General features: G+C 33.9%; 1 long non-coding RNA gene across 1 annotated transcript in view; it reads left to right on the top strand.

Annotated features, from left to right (window-relative positions):
- Nucleotides 1-7,024, top strand: part of LOC141958716 (uncharacterized) — a 37,383-nt gene extending 30,359 nt beyond the window's left edge. The window contains exons 2-3 of the long non-coding RNA XR_012633316.1: nt 5,074-5,258; nt 6,948-7,024. This is a non-coding gene — a long non-coding RNA (uncharacterized LOC141958716). The remainder of the gene's footprint in view (nt 1-5,073; nt 5,259-6,947) is intronic.
- Nucleotides 7,025-16,567: the final 9,543 nt, after the last annotated feature.

The following is a 16,567-nucleotide window of genomic DNA, read 5'->3' as shown; positions in this document are numbered from 1 at the left end:
GCAGAGAGCCAAAAGTGTCAGCCTTACTTCAGGGTAAGAATCAAGCTTATGACACGTCATGTTTTTTACATGGAAGGGACAAAAAATGGCAAAAAAGTTAAAGCTCAGTTAACATTTTTCATGTTGGTCATGATGAGCAAATTGCTTGCATTTTGTGTTTGTTACTCTGAAATTAAACCCTGAATATAAGGAACAATTAACTTTTGTAGACGCAAGTGAAAATAGAAAAATCACTGCATGTTTAGAGGAAAATAAGAGTATATCACTGAAGTCCAAGTTCCTTTGCAACACGTAAATATACAGACCATTCTACTTCAGGCTGAGGTCAGAATTTTATCTGAGGATCTGCAGATGCAGTGCCTGTATCTTCATATTGTGTATGGCAATGGATGGCAACATCCATTATATTACAGATATAGAATTATATAATTATAATAAGTTACTATTAAGTATAGATTATGAAAATTATCAGAAAATATCTGTAATGCAGTTTGCAATCTATATACCTTTGCATTATTTATGCTGAATCTTTATGTCATTTTAGGTATTTGCTGAGAGTTTTTAGATGTAAGCTTTAAGTACATACTGTGTAGGAATCAGCTGATTAAGTAGCAACTGCAAATTGTCTGCTAAGAATGAGGATAGATGCCTCTGTCTACAATGGAGTCACAGAGGTATAAAAAAAAAAAAAAAAAGCTTCCTTATTTTTTACAATGAAACTTAGAAGCAGCTGTCTAGAACTGATTTCTTTTATAAACACTTGAATATAAACACTTTTATAAACACTTGAAATTCTTCATTCTTTGACTTCAAACACATCTATTCTGTAAAATAATTTCCAGGAGGTATTTGTCATGGTAAATTGTTTCTACTTCCCTAAGAAACACTGATTTCTTTATATTGTTAAAGAAGCCTATCCTTTATTTGAGAAGTAGTAAATTTAAGTGCAGACCTTTTGTTTCATCGTTATTTGACCAAACTGCTTAGTACCAATATACCACAGTTCTTTGATGGTTTAATCAATTATAAGAAAATAAACCATAAAAATATTCATAGTAATTAATTAAATTAATATAAATATTTTAATTAATTGATTTGGAAAATATTTAATAACTTCTTAATAAACGAAAGATGATTAAAGGTAATTTCTACTAAGATGGTAAGAAACAGACACGGTACTTTTTGTGATGTCTAAATTTAAATACTTCAGAAAAATTTTATTTCAACATTTTAACAGGACTTCTTGAATTTCTTTGAAATAGCTCTCTAACTCTGATCAAGCATAAAAAATATAAGTCTAAACCTTTACTTTACTAGTATGAATGTCTTCTGCATTTACTGAGTCTGAATTTGAAAATAATTGCAGAAAAAATAATATATAGGTAAAATGGAGAAATAAAATACATATTGCTTTTTTCTGTCAGAGTGGGTGTTATAAAGTATTGAATAATTAGTTTTCCTGTGAAGCAGAGAGGATAAGCCATGATTCTGGATTGCCCTGACACATAGCAAGAAGACTGCCTGCATGAAAATAATTATGCAACCCCTGTTCATTCAGGGATTGGTTTAAGGGACTGCTGGTAAAAGGAGTCATCATTTTGCTATATATATTACTATTTGCCTGGATCATATGTCCATTCTTTTAAATAAAACTATTTCTCAGCAGACAGACAGGCTGCAACCTTGAAAGGTTATATTTGGATTTCTCATTGGAATAACAGAAGGGATCTCTCTGGAGAGCAGCACCCCTGGGTGTAGCCTACCTGGGGCTGCTACCCAGATGAAGGACTGCAGCTGCCGAGCTCAAACCAACCAGATTAATTTCAAAGGAGCTGAAAAACAAAGGTAACATTTTCTTTTTTGTGACATTTTTAGTGAAAGCCAGAGGGTGATAAAAACCACCGTGGCAACTGCAGATTGTCCTGGGGGTGCAGAACTACAAAGCCATCAGCAGTTTATGCCGACAAACTACCACAAAAATCGGGAGATAGTTAAAAAGAGCTAACAAATAATTCAAAAGAAGGAGGGAGAATTCAGGGATATCTGTGGAAGCTGGAGCCTGAGGATGTACAGAGGCTGAACTGTTGGCTGCAGACCTGACACCTCAGAAGGGCAGTGTCCTGATCCCCTGAGCCAAGCTGTGCCGGGCTAAACTGCCCCGGCGAAGCTGGAGTTCTGATTTGCATGTATGCTTGTCCACTAAGGAACAGAAACGGCTCTTCCCCTGCTACTGCTACTCCCTGTCCTGCCAAGTCAAAAAACTTGAGATGACAGGTTGCTGTGTGCTGTGATTCTCTTCTGGTAACAACCTCACCTAGGCTCCCCCTAACAAAGGCTGTGTGCCTTTTCCCTCTTTTGGCATAATATCCAGAGGAGAAATAGAAAAAAAGACTTGTCTTGGTATCAATAATCCAGATATTACCAAAAACCTTTTCTAGGGGTTCCAATCAAATTTTCATCCACAGATTTTCAACAACAGAGAGCTGAGTTCAAGTTCTTTATAGAAACAAATCAGAAGAAGCTTAAACTTTACATTAATCAGGTTTTCTTTTTTGTGTAGCTTGCACAAATGCAGGTATGTAGGAGAAAAACATCATTTGCAGTTTTCTAAAATAAATGCATCTGCCAATAAATGAATCAATAGACATAGGAGTTAAAAAATGGTATTACTTAAAATAAAGTTTTTTAGAAGGAATTAATATTTTTTTAATAGCTAACTAGCACAGCTAGAAAGAGTAGACAATTCCTCTGATTAAAAATCTAAAACATTTGTCAAGTAGCTTAGCTCAGAACAGACACTTAAATGAAGAACACACACCTCTTGCGTATTTCTTTTGTTTTTTCTCTAGTAGGAAATTGTAACTGCAGTGACTGGAATTGCTTGCTCCCCAGTTTTAAACACTATGAATTCTATTTCCTAAAGCAAGCTTAGTATAAAATAACCTCATCTCATTACAAACCCATAATTCATCAATTACCTGTTCTATTTGAATATTTAGGTGTTTGAAAATAGTAATATATTGTCTTAGTCTTTACTGTGACCTCAATTAAAATTGTTCTGTCTATAATTAGTTTAATTAATTGTACTAATACGATTGTTTAGGTGAATATTTTCTTGATTAGCCATTTTTAATAGAATACACAGAAATGGTTTATCCCGTTAAGTTGCAAGTTGGGTCATGAATCCTGAGTTTAGCTAACTTCAGGAAATATGTTTGCAAGCAATTTAAATCTGTTTCCAGAATAAAACAGTGGCATAGATTTAATTCCACCTGCCCCCTTTTCCCTCCTCCTATGTATATGGACCCTGAGTTAGCTAGATATAGTACAATATTCTGTCAGAAGCTTTGATCTTGAAAACTCAAACATCCACTTAAGGTTAGTGACATCTAATTTTCATAACAACTTAATTTGATCTATCTTTGTATCTTAGTTTTAAGCACTCCTTAAGTATCTGAAAATTTTTGTCTTGAATATGGCCATAGGTCCCTCAAACTTGAGATTGCTGAGATATGTGTTGTCATACAAATGTCTGTGCCTGACTGGAATTTAGAAACTAGCACTTTTGTGTGCAAGTCTCCTCATAGTATTTTTCAGAAAATCCTTAATGCATAGTAACAAGATCATGCATTTCACATAATACTGTAGTAGCTCTGCTTTCTTTTCAAACGCTGCTACTATCACCAGATATTTTTAACAGCATAGGGGTTAGTGCATTTTTCCAGGAGGTGGAAGACTTGATTTTATTCTCTCTTCAGTCTGCCAGGATTTGAACCCATGGCTACTGCTTCCCAGAAGTGTGCTGTAATCACTGAGTTGTAGACAAGACTGGAGATCAGGAAAGCAGGGAGGGATTAAAAAGCATCCTTTTAAAAAAGCTATTTTGCTGCACTGAAAGAAAGCAAGTTCCTTGAACCAAGACAAAGAAAATATGAGCATTAGCACCTTTTTTTTTTTTTTTCTGGTCAATAGGAAGGAAACTTTCATGGGAGGTATAAGATTCGAAAATAAGTCCCTTACTTATATAATTTATCATAGATAGACATTGTATAAAACCCAGATGTGGCACTAAAGAAAGTGCTATATTCCATAATTCCAATTATAGGATGTGGTTTTAATTTATCTGAAGACCCATCAGTGTACAAAGCAAAAGTATTTCAGTGGAATCCCTGCACAGTGGCCTAGAAAATACATTGTAACTGAAGAATCACTTAATTTTTCTTGCTTGTTGGCATTTTTTAAAAAATCATGAAATATACTTTCAGATTATTTTGGGGAACTTAGCTCACAGATTTTTATAGATATTTCAGGAATAGTTGCATGTCACTAAGTAGTGGCAGCCACATTTTTAAAATAAAATGTGAAGCTGTAATTGCTCTTTCTCTAGACTGCATTGCTGATTTAGAAGTCTTTATGCATAATATTATTCCTCACATTTACAACCCGATTACAATGACAGCTGAAAAAACTGACAAGGACTTCCCATACATTCTCAAAGGTGTGCTTTTTAATAAATTGTTGGTAAGTGATTTGAAATCTCAGCAGTGCACATTCCCAAATCAGGTTTCTCCCATTAGCCTCCCTTCTTTATTCCTTCCTCCAATTTGTTCTTTGATTAGTGAACCTGAGTGAAACCTGAATCCTTAAGTAGTTTTTGGTTAATATTGCTCACATAAGCAAAGTTAGTAGTTTGCATGTTTGAAAGCAAAATTCATAATTCAACAGTATGGTGACTGCAGTATTAGCTGGAGGCGTTTTCATCTTGTCACAGATGATATAGAGATGGGACTTTCAGGTGGCAGGATACAATGAAATACATTATTATTACATGGAACTGGGAAGCTGCTTGAAAAATATTGATTCTGTATACTAAAATGACTAGCAGTTCATGACATTTTATTTTCTTTGTGAAATGAGCTATTTAAAAGGAAATAGTACCATTTTTCTGTCACAACACATTTAAAAAGTTACAAAAATGAAATATGTACAGGAAGAACAAATGCAAGTATAATTTAAAATATTTTTCATACAATTTTATGTTTTGTTTTTGGTTTTTTTTCCCCTAACAATTAGGTCTCTGGCATAAGCACAATAGACATTTTTCTCCTACGACACTTCCCACAGTGATATATCAAATGAAGTAAGAAGGGGGAGCTGTTCCTGCCGCATGCGTGTCAGTGGAGTCATGGGCAACTTGATACCTGATACTTTTTATATGTGACATCATGTTTCAAGCAAATAAATGTGCAATAGCAAATGTAAGCACAGACTCTGCCTTGTGCCTAGTAATTAAGATGAATGCAATATGTTAGAGTATGTTACAAGGATTATGAAAGAGATATTGCCTGAGTGATTGGGTTATAATTAATCTACTTGTTCCAGATCTTCAGATAAGAAAAAATATTGAAAATTTATTATATCTGAGAACAGGAAAATATTATTAGAACTTCTCAACAATTTTAACACAAATAGTTAAAGAAGGTCCTAGTAGTATTTATGGCTGTTTTCTGTAGATAAATAATAAAAGATAAAAAAAAAAAGTGTAATTAGTTATTCCTAGACCTTTTTCTGTGCTCCAAATTCTTATATATGAAAGGATAGCATGAACAAATTAAAATAAAATCATTATTATTGCTTACTAAAGGATGAATAATCTATACACATTATTATGCTGTTTTATGAACATGTTGAAGAATAACTTAATCCTTCAGAAATGTACCTTTTAGGATGTGTATTTCATACCTTTATAGGAAACAGTTACACAGTAATTCTCCAGAAAGTCACTAACAGCTGAGTCAATTGCCATTGGGTATCCACATTTCCTTTTTTTTTTTTTTTTTTCAAATATTATGGAGAACTTACAGTTCTTTTAATCTTGTTATTATACATGAGAAAAGGTCGGGCCAGGATATCTAATAAATAATTTCCAGCAGGTTGAATGAAATCAGATGTATTGGAGGCCTAAAATGTTACTAACTAAAAGATTCATGTGTCTGCATGGTAAACAAAAGGGGTAACAGAGTCAAATTAAAATTAATAAAAGTCTCAGCAGACTAACTTTCTAGAGTGATTTCTTGTTTCCTGCTTGATTAAATGTGTGATCATATGAATGCTTATGATAGCAGAAGTCAGGCTGTACAGGCTATGATATTTCTGTCGAAGAAAGAATCCAAGGTAAGAAATAATATACTATTACCAGGATATAAGTCTATAATATCATAAGGTAATATGTTAGCATTCTGCTAACTGCACAAGATCATCTAATATCTAGTTACGCTCACCACATATGATACAATTTTTACCACGCTATTCTTGTCATGTCACCAACACGACAAAATCATTCCATACAACACTAGAAATACCTACCCTGGTCTTTGGTGGAGACTTAAAATAAAAATAAATAAATAAATACAAGAAAAAAAAAATTTACTTTTATTCATTGTGATAAGAATACACAACAGGTAAAACACTATCACAACATAAAACCTCTCCTTAAATTAATTCATGGATCTCTACAAAGAACTTTCCTTTGGTTTCTTTATACTTTAAAGAACTTGTGCTTTAAAGGTGGTGTTATTTCAGCAGAACCTGAATTTGTGCATGACTTTGATATACTAGATTGCTAAAACACATTGACTGCATGCATTTTTTAAAAAGAAAGGCTTAATGTCATTACTATCTGTCAGTAAAGGTTTTCAGCTCTGCAGACAAGTGAATCTCTGCTAATGCTAACCATTACAAGGTAATGAGCCTTTGAGTAACACCACTATATTGAATAAAATCTAAGATACTGGAGACCACAATTGGAGCACCTAACGTGCATATCTTTATTTGCCATGAATGGATGATGATGAACAGGTGAATACACAGTTTCAGATGAGAGATAAGCATGTGAAAATGTATATCATGACATTACAATTAAACTTCCATTCTGATTTCCATTTCAGAGACAAATGACTCAATAAGTTCACTGAGGTCCACAAAATGTGTGTGTCAGGGAGGAGCAAAAGTGGGGCTTCTCCACAAGGGAAATGAAATATAAAGCTGATGGCCATTCCAGCACAGGAAGAAATCTGGAAACTTTATTCATGGGATTGATTACCAGCTGCTGCTGCTCTGGCAAGAATCAACAAATACATCTACGTTTCAGTGACTGGCTATGTATTTTATATGAAAACTATCATTCACCAAACTACATAATGAGGCTTTGAACTGGGGTTTGGGACCTACAAACCTCTATTTATTGAGTGCCCTACACAGCAGACTAGAAAAACTAGAAAAATTTTACTGCACAATAGAAGAGTTTCAGATGGAGATATTAGTTTCTTCTTCCCTAGTTCCCTACACAAAAACTGTTCAGTTTTTGCCTAAAGCATTTTCCCAGGATGTGGATCTTAATACGTCCCAGGTGGATGAGGAAACTCAACACTCAAAAATTAGTGTTGGAGCACTTTAAACACACTCATCATACTTAATACACAAGAGTAACTGTCCTCTCCCTATGTGTTTTTTTGGTTGGGTTTCTGGTGTTTGATGTCTTGGATTGCCTTTTTTGTTTGTTTCTTTTTTTCTTTTTTTTTTGGGGGGGGGGAGGGGGTATTTTGGTTTTTTGTTTGTTTGGGGTTTTTTGTTGGTTTTTTTTGTTGTTGTTTTTTCCAAATAGCAGTTTCCAGTTATTTAAATAAAGATGAGTGAGGAAGGATTTCTAGTAAAGCACCATTTAGATCACAAAACTTTTCCTAACAAATATGATACACTTTTCACAGGGCACTTTTTCTAAGGAATAATAGAAAAACAAACAGATAGAACTACCTACAGCATCTGTTGCTAACCTTGCTCCCCCTAAAAATAAAAAATTAAAATCCCTTTCAGTTTTGCTGAACTTTAAAAATTATAACAATAATTAAAATATCAGTTTTAAGCCAAGTATCTATTTATTCAATCCACTCTTTTGAAGTCTGGCAATATGATATGCAACAGAAAATAGAAGGTTGTAAAGGAAAATTAAATAACCCTAATATCAGAGCACCAGCAACTGTCCATATGATTCCATACACAATTTTTTTTCATCAATATAACTTTAAGTTATATGTTAATAAATTATTTCAGTCATGTCACCTTAAACTGTCAGAAATCCTCAGGACTATCATTATCTCCAACAGCGAATTACTTTCAATCCTCTTGAGTTCTTCTACGAAGGCCTATTCCCCGTGCAGCATAATTAACCCACATGACTTTGAAATCTCTTTACTGAGCCATGGGTTCAATAATATGTTTGCTAAATTTGTACTATGTACATTAGGGCGTAAACTCTGCCCATGAGCATTCCTTCAAAGTTCAGGTATCTGAAGGCAGAATTTGACCTTTTAGTAAGGTTAAGCCTCTGTTTCTTTTGTTCACATTTTGAATTATTCTGTTTATTTAGAATTACCTCACTCATAAGAAATGATAGGGTTTATTTCTTCGAAAACTTTAAGTTTTCTACTACTCAGAGAAAATTCTTATACAGCCATTACAGAATCTGAAGAAAGTATTAATGTCTCAAATGGCTTCATCTATTTTGGATGCATTAGGCATCTCTTTTACTAATACAAGTGTCTTTAAGTCACACAGGGATCACCAGATCCAATTGTGCTTTTTAATCTTTGACAAAGTGCTCGAAAGTATAAACATCATAACTAGTATATTTTATTACTTTTAGCATTAAAATACTCTAATCACTATTTTACAAGGTTATTTTTTTTCCCCTCACCTATTAAAATGTCACAATCACCTAGAGATGCAGTGTTAGAGAAACTCATATTTCTTTAGTCCATTTGCTTGGGTTTTGGGGGTTTGCAGGGGTGGGAGATGAGACTTGGAATATATGTTCAGCAATTACGCATTAGTGAGATGTTTATCCTCACAATTCAGTCCCTGGTTTCTTTTTGCAGCAGAAACAATGTGTGCTCCCCTTACACAAAGCTTATTGCAAACCTGCAAATGAGTTCTGGGACAGAAATGCTTCAGGGAAGGTAAACATTTTGTTTATGGAGTATCCACCCTGTTTCTGTACCTGAGAGTGTAATTTTTCAAAACACCTCATCTGTGTTAACTTTCAAGGCATTTGTTTGTCCAAAACCATATTCCTTAGGCATGGTAGAAAATCACTAGAAATCATAGTACACAAAAGAAGAACAACAGCAGCATAGTTCTGCAAGGTATATTGCCTTCATATACTGCTTAACAAATCCTTTTTAGAGTGCTGATCCTGATTCTTAGTGTCATTCAGGAGGTACATTGTCTATACTTCAGGTAGAGCTTTTTCCTCCATGTTATGAGCACTGCAAACAACTAATACGTAATGTGTTTTAAGAGCCTAAGGATGGAATGGAGCTGCGCCATTGCTACCGTGGAACATTCCCAGCTTGTTTGATATTCAGGACAATCTGAAAAGCTTACAACTTTCAGTCAAGAAAAAAAAAAAAAAAAACACACAAAAAAAAACCCCAAACAACAAACAAACAAAAAAAACCCAAACCATCTCTGTAGTAGGTTTTTTTGGAACAAAATATAGAGTAAAGGAGTATGGTGAAGTATATGCAAGTTGGATGTTACTTGGTGAAGTCTCTACAGTTCTGTCAATACTTAGTGCACTCATCTCCAAGGATGGGAGAAAACATCAACTACTGTTAAGGTCTCATTGGATCAGTGATATTTTACAAGTAGGTGAGATAAGATTTTTTGGTCCTTCTAAAATCAGGGATAAAACCGCTATTGAGTTTAACTGAAGATCATTTAACTGCACACCTGTTAATTCATTTCAAGGATGTATTTGTTCATTTGAAAACATAAAATCTAACTGATATGCATAACTGACATTGTTTTTTAAAATCTCACCAACACTTTTTTACCACTTGAAAACACATATGACCATGAATATTTTACAGGAGATTCAGGACTACGTTGAGTTTCTACTCTTCCGCCCCAAAATCCTGATGACAGCCAGAAGTTTATTTCAACTTCCAGATGTATTTGTTCTGCTCCTATTGGCATTTTGTGATTTTAGGCCTGCAATTCTAAACCTACTTTTCCAATTTACTCATCATTTGTGAAATGCTTTATAGGCCTATGCAGTACTTAAAGAAGAATTGTGCCATGAATGAGCTTAAACACTACGTCAGACTTGGGCTGACCCTATATGAAATGGACTGCAGCCCCGTTTTCTGCTTGTTTATTGTGCAGGATGATTTGCTTTACTTTTTCACAACATTTAGTAACATTGTGAGTTTCTTAATTTAAACATTACTAAAGACAACACTGACTGTCAACATAAATGACAATTAATTTTGCAATAGAAAAATAATTTTAAAGCAGTAGTTGAAAAGAAGCAGACTGAAGATTTATCATTCAGCTCTGTGACATCTCGTGGCCATCATCTTAATAAGTTATCAGAGTTGCTGAAATATCAATTTGGCACATGGTTTCACATGGTTGCCTGCATTCCTATTTAGGGCCTATTACTTAATTCTTCTGTCATTAGGAAATTAAATAAATGATTCTAGCCAGAACTGGAGATAGCCTGATATTTATATTTAAATTGACTATTAATTGTTGCATCAGAGAGCTATTCTGAAGCCTGAAGGACCTGAAATGGATAATGAAAAATGTGGTAATTTTTCATAAAGAAGAGTGGAAGGGAGGAGCAAAAATAAAAATGTACCAGTGAGCAACTTAACACCATGCAACGGTATTGATTTTCCTGAGACAAAACCAAGAAAATAAAACAAACCCAAAAACTTGTACATGCTTAATTAACTGTAAAAAAAAAAAAACAAAACAACCAAAACCAAACAAAACAAAAACCAACAAACAAACCCACAACCTATAGATTTTTCTCATTCCTGTCTTTACTGGCAGAATCTCTACTTGGAAAAACAGTGTCTGATCCCTAAACAGCTATTATCTGTATTTCTCTCATCTGGGGTATCATTAAGTATGAAAGCACATTTGTTTGGTCACCTAACTACCTGCTCCAGATATGTAATTAACCAGAAGATAAAAGAAAAACATTACAAAGAAATGTGATCAGGTATCTGCCAACACATAATTTTATGGCTAGATCAGGCTCAATTAAAAAAACAAAACCAAAACCAAAACCAACCACAAAACCAAACAAAAAAAAACAACCAACAAAACAAAACAAACAAAACCGTAAAAAAACAAAACAAAACAAAAAAAAAAACCCAAAAACTATTAAAACATCTTGATGTCATGCCTGGCTATGGTATGGAAGAGAGGTAGGCGGTAATACAAGCAATCTATGAAATGTCCCAAGCTGGAGATCTCCTAGTGTTTAAGAATTTGTTGATAATGTTTAGCTGGTTGAGAAAGCGACAGAATAAAAATTTGGGGAATCCCTGTCCCTCAAATGAATTCTCCTACTACTGAAAATGTGGAGGGGAGTTCTCAATATAGAAAAACAGGCAAGAGAGATATAAATCATAGGAAGATGTCAAGATGAAATCCACCTGCTTCCCTGTACTATATGTTGGGACACTGTCTTTTTTTCCACAAGAGGAATTACCTGCATCACTTCAGAGTGTTGCAAAAACTGTATTTTCATTATTTGTTCAAATACACTGAATTCACAGCCTCTGCTTCAAAAGCCCACAGGCTGAGATACATCTTTCTTCATGCACTTGAGCTGTACAGATGACCTGTGCAGGTGCCATGACCTTTCATTTAGGATTTACAGATTTTTGTAGCTCAGTAAGATCTTATGAAGTTTCAGATGAATAATCAAATTCCTATCGTTTCTAGGGGTCTGTGTTGGCAGAGAAAGTAATGTGAAAGAAAAGCTGGAGCTATGAAACTTTTTTTAGCTTTAAGGATTTTTGTCCAAACCATTACTATGTTCAAACATTACAACTAAGTATTATATAAAGGAAATAGTAATAGCATAAAACAGGGATCGTGTTTTCTAAATAGCAGATTGTAATCAAAGTCTTATGGATTTATCTCAAAATACACAGAGGTATTTGCAAAAAAAAAAAAAAAAAAAGGAAAAAAATGATGACAGGACACTTTCCTGAAATACAGCACATCTAGATTCTGCTTGTGCTGTGGCAAACACTATGCCATGAAAGAACTTCAAGTAAGAGGAACACGAGTACTTCCAGCCTCCCATGTATCCCCAGGTATTCACAGAACATCAGTAGCCAAGGGGTTAGGACAAATTTGTCAGTGATGCAGCCCATTAGGGATGCGGATGTGAACACATTTATAGAAGAAGTGGGGATGAACCTCTGGTTTCCATGTCTTACTTGAAGAATACACCCTTGAAGCTTTCTTACAAATGAGACTCACTGTAGTGAAGAGCCTGTGGTTTCAAACCAAATGGAGAAATTCTGAAAAATCGTGCATTTATCCCATTTCTCATTTGTTTCTGTGTTTTAGGTATTTATTTGATTTATTTTATAAGAATAATAGATGTATCTGACAGAAAGAAGATATAATATGTAGACCAGGGAGTTACATACAGGACATCAAGTTTTTTCATATATCTCATGGGTTGAGTGTTTTACCATGAAAGCTTTCCTCCTTTTTATATGGGTTTTGTTTGATTGTTTTTAAAAATACTATTATAATAGGGAAAAAATTGAAATAATATTCAACCAGATTTATATACATATATATATAGAATTTCTTCAGCTGGAAAACACAGAGAAATCTATTACTAGTATGAACATCATGTGAGCATGGACCTCAACACCAAGAAAAACTTTCTCAGAAGGAAGCATATGAAATTGCTACCACTGGTGAAGAGAAGAAGGAGGTGGTGGTCTCTGTGGGATGTCATCTCAGTAATCTCTTATTTTAAACATGAAGATTTGTCTTTTTTTTTTTTTTTTTTTTAATTTGCTTATAAAAATGGCACTGTGTAATTTTAAGATCTCACTGATCATATCAAATAGGTAGTTTTATAGTCATATAAATATTCCACAGTGGGAAAATATCTGGTGTCTGACCCAATGCTTATTGAAATTGGTGGAAGTCAGATCTTAAAGACAGGAAATCTTCTTTGTTTCAATTGACAATGCAGAAAGCTTTAAGCAAATGAAAGATCTTTGAGCATGGTCTCATCTGGACACTGTTTTGGAGCTAAGAGCATACTTTTGTGAATTTCACTGAAAACACCACCAAAAAAATTTCTGTCTGATAGAACTGTTTAATGTAGATGCTACTCATGTGATTTCTACAACATGTCAAATTAGTAGACCACAAAATAGTGCACACAGAAATTTACCAAGTCCTCTCTTTTATGCTAACATTTTGTCCTTAGTTTTGAGCTAGCTCCTCTACAGTAAGATGAAATTGTCATCTTGTGTTACCCGTGATAAGCTTTTCTTCCTGCTTTTGATTTAATCCCCTCTATTGTCATATTTTATAAACTTTCATGAAGTAAATCACATTGGATAAAAGAAACAGTCTTGAAGAGCTGTACCCTGATTTTATGCAATTGCCATGGTATTCATCATAGTGTATTTATAATATCATTAAGAGTCTGATTCATACCTTACAGAGATTTCATTAATTAACTTCCAAATTATTCCATCTTTCCACATATCTTTCACTTCTGTCTAACCAACTTTTACTCCCCACCACCTAAACAGATCAGCTTTGTGATATAATATTAGAGATGTCACTCCACTCTGGTAATTGAAACATCTGTCTTGTCATATTTTCAGTTTCACAGTCCCAAAAGACGTCTGACTATCCTAAAGTTAATGGGAGCTAGATACGTGATCTGTTTAGGTGCTTTCGAAAACCTCTTACATGCCTAATGACATGTTTATGTCTCTTCTGTAAAATAAACTCCTGATTATTCTGTAGAATCTTATACTGTTTTATAACATAACCCTTTGATGTGCAGACTCTCCCTGGGAAATATGATGTAAAGTATTGAGCACAAGAAGATGGCTACTCTTGTCTGCTTTAACATATATGATTAGAGAAAAGATGAATCACTGGGACAGAGGCTTGAATGAGTCATAGGACTAAATACATGCAAAATCATTTTACGTATTTAAGGAACATTTTTTAAAAGCTTAATAAAAGCACCTTAAGTATATTATTGAGTAATAACACCACTTAATCATAGCACTGTAGAATGAAAGAGAGCACTGAGAGATAACAGATATACTTATCTGGTATCAATCCATTAAAGGTATCAATCCATTAAAGGTGTCATAAAAAAAAATCACTCATATTTCTTTATCAAGTTAGAGTATCAAAATTTGTCTTTAGCTTCATCACAGAGAAAGCATTTCATGGAAGTTCTGTAAGTGCTTTCAGATATTTGATAAGCCATTGTCTACAAACAACAAAAGAGTGTCTCTCAGTCCATAAAGTTCTGGCAGTCCAATCAGAATAAATTTGATGACATTTGAGTGAGTCCTTGCTGAAATTGTGTGGGACCATTTTCAACATGCCTGTTGAGGAAGTAAGCAAAGAGTAATAAATCTGTTTAAATCAAGAAGATTCCTTTTCATCTGAGGGAACTGTGGGAGTGCAAGGCTTGATTTCTTTGTAACCAAGCTGGCAATAGGTTTTAACACTTTGCAGAAGCAGAGAATACTGATCTCAGTCAAGAGTAGAACAGGAAAGTGCTATGAAAGCCCTTCAAAAAACAGCACCTAGACAAAGCAAGACACTGTTTATTTTTTCCTGTTTTAGAGCATGAGGACTTACCAGAATGTTAATTTTCTGATTAACTCTCCTACAGAGCAGTATAGGATCATATGATCGTCCAGGCTTGAAAAAAGCTGACTAATCCCCAGCTGTCAATTTTCCCTTAAATTTGCCCTTAAGCATTTTATAAATTTTTATCATAAAGATGAGTATTTAACTATCCATTTCCACAATTAATCTCAAAATGAATGGGAATTTGTTCAGAAGCAAGAAGAATTTGATCCAGAACCTCTGTAACCATGATGGTGACCTGTTACAATGAGCTGTGGGTGGTTTGAATTAGGCCTAATCAGCATAAATATATTTTAAAGTCTAACAGGTTGTTAATTAGCTATTTGATTTTTTTTTTTTCAGTAAAAATTTGAATTAAAAATGGAAACTATAGAGGCAATTACTAGTATATGTTACCCTTGACAGTAAAGTTTGTTTGTGAATGACATTCCCAAACTGTGGAATTGGTATGCCTAGGAAAGAAGACAGGTCCATCTGTTCTATCAAAAGTCCTGTTACAGGCAATTCACCATGTATATGAGCTAAGAGTTTCTTGCAAGACTCACTAAAATTTTATTTAAAATAATTTATAGCACCACTATTACTGACTCCAAAATTCTTGTTCTCTTAAGATAATGAAAATCACATATGCATTCACCTATAATTCACGGAGGAATCCAATATTGTTTAACTATGACAAAAAATCAGATCTGATGAGATGAAATCAACATACCTAACTGATTTCAAGTCACATTGTTAATATTTTTTCTGCTTGCTGAAAAACATATTTGTTATAAGGAGACAGGTGTTCATTCTGGGATTATTCTAACGATTAAGAAAAAAAAGAAAATTCAGCTGATATTCTGGGCATAATGAATATTTGACCTAGGTATTTGTCTAAGATTGAGGACTGGAAATTTTACCTCAACAGAAAAGGGTGTGGGAGAACCAAACTAAGATGTTTATTTCAAAAAATCAGAAAAGGATTGGAGGCACCCACTGGGTTTATTGAACAGCCTATACCATCAAACATCTCAAAAAAAAAAAAAGGAAAAATACTCAACTGTAGAGTAATTAAAAATAACTAGATGCCATCCTTGTCATAAACTGCCTCTTCTTGTCATAAACTCCTCTCCTCAACTGCACCAAAAGCTTAGCATTCTCTAAAAATGTGATAGTGAAAAAAAAGACAGCCAAGAAAAATGAGTTCATAGGACCTTTGTGGCCACAGATGATTATATATATATATATATAACTCTTGTCCCCAGATTTCAAAGTGTGATTATATGTATCCATATATACATATATATTTTTATATATATATATATATATATACACACATATGCATAGACAGATTTTGAATTTCTCAGACACTAGAGTCAGAAGAACTACACTATATATCTATATATATTCAAACAAGAGGAGGGTAGGAAAGCTTTTTTTTTAAACAAAGATTTATTTTTTTTAGTTCTGAGGAGTATCACACAGTCATTTTCTCAGATACCATATTCTCCATATTGCACTTCAAAGAAGTTCTTACCTGCATGCTTTCATATGGTAACATGTCCTGGGCCATGTTCCTGGCCTGAAAAAGCGGTCTGAAAAAAAAAAAAAAAAAAAAGAAAAAGAAAAAAATTGAAAATAATTTGATTCTAATATGCTTGCTTACATGTACAAAAATTTAAGGAAATAAAAATCTGGTCACCAATGTTATTCAGATTTGGGATTCAGACTATTTAGCTGTATGCAAATATCTATACAAGGCTCATTCCCATTACTGATACTTCTAATAAATATATTTAAACCTTAGCACACCTTAACACGTTGTTAAATCACTTGTCTT

This window comes from Athene noctua, chromosome 3, assembly GCF_965140245.1.
Source record: "Athene noctua chromosome 3, bAthNoc1.hap1.1, whole genome shotgun sequence".
Lineage (NCBI taxonomy): Eukaryota > Metazoa > Chordata > Aves > Strigiformes > Strigidae > Athene > Athene noctua.
The sequence above is the reverse complement of the archived record's forward strand: the minus strand, read 5'-3'. Positions and strand labels throughout refer to the sequence as shown.